We start from the raw sequence: 10,859 nt of genomic DNA on the forward strand, positions 1-10,859 counted from the left end.
TGTTAGTTAAGAGTGGGCTGTTATAAGACAATGTTAGTTAAGAGTGTATTGTTATCAGACAATGTTAGTTAAGAGTGTATTGTTATCAGAAAATGTTAGTTAAGAGTGTATTGTTATCAGACAATGTTAGTTAAGAGTGTGTTGTTATTAGACAATGTTAGTTAAGAGTGTGTTGTTATCAAACAATGTTAGTTAAGAGTGTATTGTTATCAGACAATGTTAGTTAAGAGTGTGCTGTTATAAGACAATGTTAGTTAAGAGTGGGTTATTAGTAAAGACAATGTTAGCTAAGAGTGTGTTGTTATTAGACAATGTTAGCTAAGAGTGTGTTGTTATTAGACAATGTTAGCTAAGAGTGTGTTGTTATTAGACAATGTTAGCTAAGAGTGTGTTGTTATTAGACAATGTTAGCTAAGAGTATCACGTCTATTTCTGCTCCTTCTGCACCGACATCACCGGAATTCTACCCACCGGTCCTGGTACTCATCATTACGATTCACCCCTGGACCTCATTACCTCCCCTTTATAGGTCCCTTCCTTTTGGTAATTTCTCAGTTGGTATTGATCCTGTGTTCATGCTATCTCGCTTCTGTTACGTTGTCTTGTTTTATCTTTGTCTTTCATTAAACGTTTCACTTGCACCTGCTTCTCTACTCACAGCGTCATCGTTACAAAGAGTGGGTTATTAGTAAACACAATGTTAGTTAAGAGTGTTGTTAGTAGACAAAGACAATGTTAGTTAAGAGCATAGTAGATGTGTCACGTTCTGACCTTAGTTCTTTTGTTATGTCTTTGTTTTAGGTTGGTCAGGGTGTGAGTTGGGGTGGGTTGTCTATGTTTGTTTTTCTATGTTGTGTTTTGCGTTTGGCCTGGTATGGTTCTCAATCAGAGGCAGGTGTCGTTAGTTGTCTCTGATTGAGAATCATACTTAGGTAGCCTTTTCCCACCTGTGTTTTTGTGGGTGATTGTTTTCTGTCTTTGTGTATATCACCAGACAGGACTGTTTCGTTTCGTGTCATTCGCTTTGTTATTTTTGTTTTAGTGTTCTGTGTTGAATAAATTCATCATGAACACGTACCACGCTGCGCATTGGTCTTCCGATCCTTCCTACTACTCTTCCTCGTCAGAGGAAGACAACCGTTACAAGATGCGGTAAAGGGGTCAGTGGAACGGCAGGATGCCGTCATTGGCTCACATTCAACAACTATAAAGGCAGGATGCCGTCATTGGCTCACATTCAACAACTATAATGGCAGGATGCCGTCATTGGCCCACATTCAACAACTATAAAGGCAGGATGCCGTCATTGGCTCACATTCAACAACTATAAAGGCAGGATGCCGTCATTGGCTCACATTCAACAACTATAATGGCAGGATGCCGTCATTGGCTCACATTCAACAACTATAAAGGCAGGATGCCGTCATTGGCTCACATTCAACAACTATAATGGCAGGATGCCGTCATTGGCTCACATTCAACAACTATAAAGGAAGGATGCCGTCATTGGCTCACATTCAACAACTATAATGTAATAAAGTGGATATTAGTCAAATCCGTCATGCTTTATGTATAGCAACAGGCCCACAATGTGGTTACTGAAGTCAGAGTTGGATATATTTGGCTGTTTTGAATGCATTTATAAATTGTCCTTAGAAATCAGGCTGAGAAGCTAGTATACAAAACAAATCAATGGTGGTAAATGAGGAGTTTTTAACTGTAAACAGTTGATTGGTGATGATGACTTTAACATAGATTGATGTTGACAAGCATTATACTCATTGTTACTCCAATTTGTATGTCAACATATAGTGAACATTTCCATTGCTTTGAGACCAACCAGTAAAGGATGGATAAAGGTAACTCTCTACATGTTTATATTTACAGTTAGTTTAGAAGCATATTTACACTGGAAGCAGGCACGCACACACTCACTCACACACACATTTGTACTTGTTTTTTATTTAACTAGGAAAGTCAGTTAAGAATAAATAGACACAGACACACTAAAGAAAATAAACATTTTATTTCAACCATGTTATGAGAACATTACTGAAATACCTGCAAATATGTTGTTAGACTCAAGTATAAGGAATCCAGCACCTTGAACGAGCAGGTCCCAGTAGAGAGTGTGTGAGTGATTTCTGTAGTTTCTCCTTCTGTGATTGCATGTGACACAAGCTCATCCACTTAACAGCATGAATATAAAACGTAAATAACATTGGCTGTGAGCGTTGGAAAGAAAATCGACCTCGAAGTCAATTCATGGAAAATTCTATGATATTTTTGGTACAAAGTGATTTTCAGACTTCTCTATGGAAATTGTCTTTCTGAGCTCAGCGTCTGTTAAAGTGCAGTACTGTCAGTCTCCTCTAGGTACATGGGATGGTGTGCTTCCTAACCAGAATCTTGGCCACTTGGTTGGATCACCTGATTGTAATTGCCGACGTTGTTGCCACTGTAAATAAATACATAGCACAACCCAAAGAATACACAAGGGAGAGTGTGGGCGGATCACTTTTGTCAAGTCGGTGACCAAGGGTGTTGCATTATGGGGATAAAGATGGTCCGACTTGCTCCTACATGTGGACCAGTGGAAGCTGCTGAGGGGAGAACGGCTCATAATAATGGCTGGAATCGAGTAAATGGAATGGTATCAAAAACATGGTTTTCATTGGCTTGATACCATTCCGTCCATTGTACTCCATTCCAGCCATTATACTCCATTCCAGTCATTATTATGAGCCGTTCTCCCCTCAGCAGCCTCCACTGATGTGGACTGCATGCACTTTACAACAACCATGTGACCAAAGGTCATGAAGTTTCATCTGCAGTTTACTTACATTTTCTGCAGTTGCTCCTCACCTGCTGCAACTTGCAGCCATAGCCTGCATTGAGCGAGGCACTATTTGTTAACTAATCATTTGAATGTTTGTTTGACCCACAGGAACAGGAAGACGTGAATGAAATAGGAAGCAACTTTGCCGCGATCAAAGATGATCTATTATATTGCCATTATAACCGAGTGACCGCTCTAAAAATGGAAATACATGTCATCAATGATTGAAGGCAGGTGGGCGGAGGAGAGATCAGGAGGAACCACTCTAGCCAATGAGAGGGCACATAAGCATGTGAACAACAAGCACAGCTAACATGTTTTTCTCAAAGTTGCCGGAAAGCCATGTGCATCCAGTTATATCAGTACATGTGTGCCAGCCTAAACATTACGAAACTTCTATTCGATCAAATAAGCCTCACGTAATTCAACACTCTCTCATAGACCTCCATACAATACAGAGCTTATCTCACGTGGACAGATAATGGGTGGAGTAAATTCTCTCGCTTCACCTCTTCCTCTCTGCAGCGATTCATATGTATAAAGTGGATATGTACAAATGAATGTGATATTTGAGTCTCTCTCTCTCTCTCTCCCCAACTGAAATATTTACAGATTGTGTGATATGGGGATTGAAGGCATGTTTAGTTTGACATTAAAAATAACTTTTATTAACAATGACAACACTGCCATGTTGCACTGAGCCTTACTGTTGGAAAACCACATCAGTGTCTGACTTTCGTCTGTAGCAGATGCACCTCCCCCGACTTCACTTCTCAGCTTATGTCTACAGTCGATTGCTTCAGCCTTACCACTCAAACGCAGCGTGTGTGTGCGTCCCCCTCAGGTGTGAGGCGTCAGTGTTAAAAGAAAGATAGTCTATTATAGTGACAAGATAGTGAAGTGACAATGGAAATGCATGTCCTCAAAGATGGAAGGCAGATGGGAGGAGGCGAGATCAGGTGGGACCATTCTATCCAACGAGAGGGCAGATACGTGTGTCAACAGGCCATAGAGCTAGGTAGAAGACTCATCTTTGTATCTGTGCCATGGTTTTCGTTAGCCAGTAATTGCTGGCTTCTGGCCAATAACAAAATTGCAAAGCCGATAAATAGAATTGTCAGGGCAAAGGAAAAAATACCATTGCGAAATAATGCTTTTTAGCCTATTCATTAATGTAAATACCAGTCGATGTAAATACATTTGAACGGTCATGCATCGTTTTGTGAAATTAAATTGGGGGTGTGTATATTCGTTATGTATCTTATTTACCACAGGCCTACAACATACATATACAGAGCCTTGGAGAGAGAATCTGTCTGTCAGCTCAATAGCTGCTGCCACAGCTCCTCAAATAGCACTTTCTTTGCACCTGGAGTGAAAAGTGATTTTATAAGCCCAATCTTTGTGCAAAAATTATACATGTAATTGCTTGTTTTGATGGCCATAAAAAGAGCTACTATTTTTATTTCTCAACTGGTAATTGAAGCATGCTTCCCCATTTGCCATTCAAATGCATAGGCAACGGAGGGCAGGCTTCATCAACGCGTCACACACCACTTTGCAATAAGCTGCCTTGCAAAAGCATTCAACCTCCCATTTTTTCCTATTTTGTTGCATTACAACCTGTAATTTAAATGATTTTTATTTGGATTTCATGTAATGGACATACACAAAATAGTCCAAATTTGTGAAGTGATTTTATTTTTTAAATCACTAAAAAAAATGGTTAAAGTGGTGCGTGCATATGTATTCACACCCTTTGCTATGAACCCCCTAAATAAGATCTGGTGCAACCAATTTCCTTCAGAAGTCACATAATTAGTTAAACAAAGTCCACCTGTGTGCAATCTAAGTGTCACATGATCTGTCACATGCTCTCAGTATATATACACCTGTTCTGAAAGGCTCCAGAGTCTGCAACACCACTAAGCAAGGGGCAGCACCAAGCAAGCTGCACCATAAAGACCAAGGAGCTCTCCAAACAGGCCAGGACAAAGTTGTGGAGAAGTACAGATCAGGGTTGGGTTATAAAAGAATATTCAAAACTTTGAACAACCCACGGAGCACCATTAAATCCATTATTAAAACATGGAAAGAATATGGCACCACAACAAACCTGCCAAGAGAGGGCCGCCCACCAAAACTCACAGACCAGGCAAGGAGGGTATTAATCAGAGAGGCAACAAAGAGACCAAAGATAACCTGATTGGAGTATCTGTCCATAGGACGACCACTTTAAGCCGTACACTCCACAGAGCTGGGCTTTACGGAAGTGACCAGAAACAATACGTTGCTTAAAGAAAAAAATGAGCAAGCACGTTTGGTGTTCACCAAAATGCATGTGGGAGACTCCCCAAACATATGGAAGAAGGTACTCTGGTCAGATGAGACTAAAATTTAGCTTTTTGGCCATCAATGAAAACTTTGTCTGGCGCAAACCCAACACCTCTCATCACCCCGAGAACACCATGTTTTTATCAGCAGGGACTGGGAAACTGGTCGGAGTTGAAGGAACAATGGATGGCGCTAAATACAGGGACATTCCAAAGCCACAATCCTAGTCATATTAGCAACCCATGCTAGTTGTTGCATCTTTAAATCTCCCCTCTTTCGATATTTTTATCTCTGTCACATGAAACCGCTCGCATGTATGGTGCACTTTTGACAATGGTGCTTTCCCACTAATTTCGTAATGGAATGAACATTCATGAGTAGCCTACTGTCTTCTGTGCATTGCTACGTTTATAATGTAAAGTAATAATAGTTTATCTTAAGCTAAACATTCTGATCTGTTGCATCAGACTCATTGCTTTTAACTTATTTTGTTTGCGTCGCCTAGGCCTACTGGTTGTATGAATTTGGGATCTATCATCCCACAACTGTCCCAGAGTCTGTTTGGAATAGACTATTTCTTTCTCGACAAGCTGACCAATAGAATATGATAATTTTTCTACTATAGGGGGATAGTAGATTGACATAGGCTAGTGATTTTGCGGTTCGTCACTCGTCTTGTTGGCTGAGGAAAAGCACATGTGGACAGTTATTCTAGCATCTTCAAAGTGTGCATCGGAATTCAGTAAGAGGGATGCAGGACGTTGCATCCTCGACTTGCATGTTCTGTTAAGAGGAATTACCATAAAATACATGTAATTTCTGTCCTTCTGAGCACCATTGGTGGAAGCCCTAATCAGGTCAATGCATATGGGTTGTACATTTCTAAAATATCCAGTAAATAAAACTGTTCTTCTTCATTGATTGCTTCCAACTCATAGGAATCTCCACCCAGTTCACTAATTTAACATGTTTGAAGCCCTCCATGGCAATGCTAACATGGGTTATATCTGAGTCCTCTATCTATCTCTATGACAACAGGGTTGCCACGTGCTTCCATGTATATCAGTGCATGCGTAACAACCTAACCATTACGAAACTTCTATTCAATCAAATTATCTAAATTTAACACTCCCTCGTTGACCTCCAAACAAAAATACAATTATTTATAACTTGTTATTTGTATGAGCCCATATTACCTTTTTCTAAACCTAGTCATAGGCCCATATAATAGAACAGACTAGATACTTTACTGCCCATTTTTCAATGGGAATTAATAATTTTGCTGTCACAATACTCAACCTCACACACACAGCAATAAGGCAGTAGAAATTGTAGTGCCTAGGTCATTTGTTTAAGGGCACAATGGCAGTGATTGGTGGGCTATCTTGGATGAGAGATCATCAGCTTTCCTGTTGCCTGTTTAGTTTCCATTTGTACCTGTCCCAGAGGTGAAAATCTGAAAAAAGCTGTTGTTTAACACGTTATGAGATGATATAAAGACAGTATGGCTGTCATACATGGTTATGACAAATCACACAATATATACAGTACCAGCCAAAAGCTTGGACACATCTACTCATTCAAAGGTTTTTCTTTATCTTTACTATTTTCTACATTGTAGAATAATAGTGAAGACATCAAAACTATGAAATAACACATGGAATCACGTAGTAACCAAAGAAAGTGTTAAACAAATCAAAACGTATTTTATTTTTGAGATTCTTCAAAGCCTTGATGACAGCTTTGCACATTCTTGGCATTCTCTCAACCAACTTCACCTGGAATGTTTTTCCAACAGTCTTGAAGGAGTTCCCACATATGCTGAGCACTTGTTGGCTGCTTTTCCTTCACTCTGCGGTCCAACTCATCCTAAACCATCTCAATTGAGTTGGGGTCGAGTGATTGTGGAGGCCAGGTCATCTGATGCAGCAATCCATCACTCTCCTTCTTGGTCAAATAGCCCTTACACAGCATGGAGGTGTGTTGGGTCATTATCCTGTTAAAAAAAACAAATGATAGTTCTACTAAGCGCAAACCAGATGGGAAGACGTACCGCTGCAGAATGCTGTGGTAGCCATGCTGGTTATGTTTGCCTTGAATTCTAAATAAATCACTGACGTTGTCACCAGCAAAGCACCATCACACCTACTTCTCCATGCTACACGGTGGGAACCACACATGCGGAGATCATATGTTCACCTACTCTGAGTCTCACAAAGACACGGCGGTTGGAACTAAAAATCTCACATTTGGACTCCAGACCAAAGGACCGATTTCCACCGGTCTAATGTCCATTGCTCATGTTTCTTGGCCCAAGCAAGACTCTTCTTATTATTGGTGTCATTTAGTAGTGGTTTTTGCATCAGCAATTTGACCATGAAGGCCTGATTCACACAGTCTCCTGAATGGTTGATGTCTGTAACTTGAACTCTGAAGCATTTATTTGGGCTACAATTTCTGAGGCTGGTAACTCTAATGAACTTATCCTCTGCAGCAGAGGTAACTCTGGGCCTTCCATTTCTGTGGTGATCCTAATGAGAGCCAGTTTCAACATAGCGCTTGATGGTTTTGCGACTCCACTTGAAGAGAAACCTTCAGATTTCTTGACATTTTCTGGATTGACTGACTTTCATGGACTGTCGTTTCTCTTTGCTCATTTGAGCTGTTCTTGCCATAATATGGACCTGGTATTTTACCAAATAGGGCTACCTTCTGTGTACCACCCCTACCTTGTCACAACACAACTGATTGGCTCAACCCCATTAAGAAGGAAAGAAATTCCATAAATTAACTTTCAACAAATCTGTTAATTGAAATGCATTCCAGGTGACTACATCATCAAGCTGGTTGAGAGAATGCCAAGAGTGTGCGAATCTGTCATCGAGGTAAAGGTTGGCTACTTTGAAGAATCTAAAATCTAAAATATATTTGGATTAGTTTAACACTTGGTTACTATATGATTCCATTTGTGTTATTTCATAGTATTGATGTCTTCACTATTATTTTACAATGTAGAATATAGTCAAATAAAGAAAACCCCTGGAATGAGGAGGTGTGTCCAAACCCCTGGAATGAGTAGGTGTGTCCAAACCCCTGGAATGAGGAGGTGTGTCCAAACTTTAGACTGATACTGTATCACAGCATCATAATGCATTATACAGTAAAATGTTACCAGAAAACTAAAATGGCACTACAAATAAGAGTCTAGATTCCTGTGTAGACCTGCAACAACCCTACAGCAGCAAATGACCAAATGTTCACCCCCAGCCCAGCATGGGCTGTCAGCCTTGAATGGTGATCTAAACGTTTATTGGGCAGTTCATAAATGAAGCCTATTTGATACCACAGGGCTGAAGTAGGCTGACTGGTCATTGTAGTGGTAATAACATTGTGTCAGCAACTAACTAATGATAGGTGTTGAATGCATGACCTGGCTATGAACTTTACTCGGAAGAGATATCGATAACGTTATGGCTAGTCGACTACCTTGACTTTTTAGTGTGTGCAGCGTGGCTGGTTGTGTAACGCAGGGCAGGCTTTGTGCAGGTGGAGATTGTCTGACAAGTAGGGAAACTTGAACTCGCAAATATTGGCTTTGTCCAGAAGAGGTGTGACACCCACAGCTCTGAGAATACATGAAGTACTACTCAGCATGTCTGTGTAGAAATGGGGAAAGTATACTGCCTCTACCTCACAGTTCAACCAAGGTGTATGAATTGAAGAATAAACTGAAGGTTCAAAAGATTCGGAAAATTGAAGTATAATATGAAGTGAACTAAAAACGTTTTGGTATAAAGACTTAATCATTGATGTCTTTGGATATAACATTTCTAAGCACTCAAAACTGAGTCAGTGGTTGGAACCAATGAATATTGGTATATTCCACATAAGACGAGGGATGTTATGCACCCCAAAATCAGAGGGGGACCAAAGTATGTGAGGATGGCTGGGGGGTGGTCCACAGGGGGGCTATGCCTCCCCTCCATAAATTGGAGAACTTAGCTTTTTTCAAACACCTGAAACAGATTTGTCCTGCAATCTAGAGCCATCATTATTCTGCTTAATTCTATGTAAAAACAATTAGATATATATGTAATTCTGCATATCTAAGCATATCTCTTGATCTCTCTATATCCTCCTGATTGGTGGTTCTTTTGTTAATGAAACTAAATGTGCTTCTCTGCATCATCACAAAAACCTGGGTAAAAGATTGAAAGGAATGTGAGTCTTATTCAGTATTTAATTATTGCTTGCTTTTCTAAAGTCTACCAACCTTAGCATGCTAAGATAGTTAGACAAGCTAACTACTCTAACTTTATCGCCTGAAATGGCTTCTATGTAGCTAGTTATGAGGTTGGGAGACTGTGAACCTATATGGAACCTATCCAAAGCCAACTTCATAAAACTGCGAAGTGGCTAGTAGCATTACAGAGTCCTTTTATTTTTCCCCCAGTTTTTTTTTACAGGACAAATCTAAGGGAGCAAGGCACGCCTCTGCATAGGGCCGTACATTTATTGGGGGTGTTTTACCAGAACATTATGGTATGACATGATATACTGTCTTTGGATATCTTGAGTTCTCAGAAAGAGTCCATGGGGCCATAGCTTCCTTATCAAGACAGTACCATGAATATACATTATTGAGTCCCGTTGATTGGTAACCATGAATCATATCTTGGAAAAGGAACACTGTTTTATGGATGGGCCAGTGCAGAGAGCGTGGTGTGTCACAAAAGTACAAAGTTCCCCTGGAATGGCTATTCTGTGTCTGTGGTGAAGCAATCACTGGTGCATGTTCTAATCTAAACGATGTCTTGTGGAGACATTTCATAAATGCAAGAGTTCTGAAAGTCAAAGAATACTTATTTTTGTTCAAATGGAAACAAAGCGTGAGTATTGAATTGAATGTAATGGAGGACAAATAAATATAAACTAATGTGAACAAATATGAATAATTATTTAGGTGAGTTTACCCTAGCCTGGTTACCAGTCTGTTACTGCTCTCTTGCCAACTCTGGGACCAGGCTACAGACAGATCTGGGACCAGGCTACTGACAGATCTGGGACCAGGCTACAGACAGATCTGGGACCAGGCTACAGACAGATCTGGGACCAGGCTACAGACAGATCTGGGACCAGGCTACAGACAGATCTGGGACAATGCTACGTTCAATACCAAACAGTTAATTTAGCCTCACTTCCAACGCATGTATCAACTGGTAACCACCACAATACCTTCAGCTACATATCCACATGGCGGCAGCACCACCACAGCTACAGATCATGCACTGAGTGGACAAAACATTAGGAACACGTCCCTAATCTCCAGTTGCACCCCCATTTGCCCTCAGAACAACCTCAATTCGTCCGGGCATAGACTCTACAAGGTGTGGAAAGCGTTCCACAGGGATGCTGGCCCATGTTGACTCCAATGCTTTGTGTCCAGTTGGCTGGATGTCCTTTGGGTGGTGGACCATTCCTGATTCACACGGGAAACTGTTGAGCGTGAAAAACTCAGCAGCCCTGCAGTTCTTGACACACTCAAACCGGTGCGCCTGGCACCTGGTACCATACCCTGTTCAAAGTGACTTCAATATGTTGTCTTGCCCATTCACCCTCTGAATGACACACATACACAATCCATGTCTCAGTTGTCTCAAGGCTTAAAACTCCTTATTTAACCGGT

This window comes from Oncorhynchus kisutch, linkage group LG18 (assembly GCF_002021735.2).
Source record: "Oncorhynchus kisutch isolate 150728-3 linkage group LG18, Okis_V2, whole genome shotgun sequence".
Taxonomy (NCBI): Eukaryota; Metazoa; Chordata; class Actinopteri; order Salmoniformes; family Salmonidae; genus Oncorhynchus; species Oncorhynchus kisutch.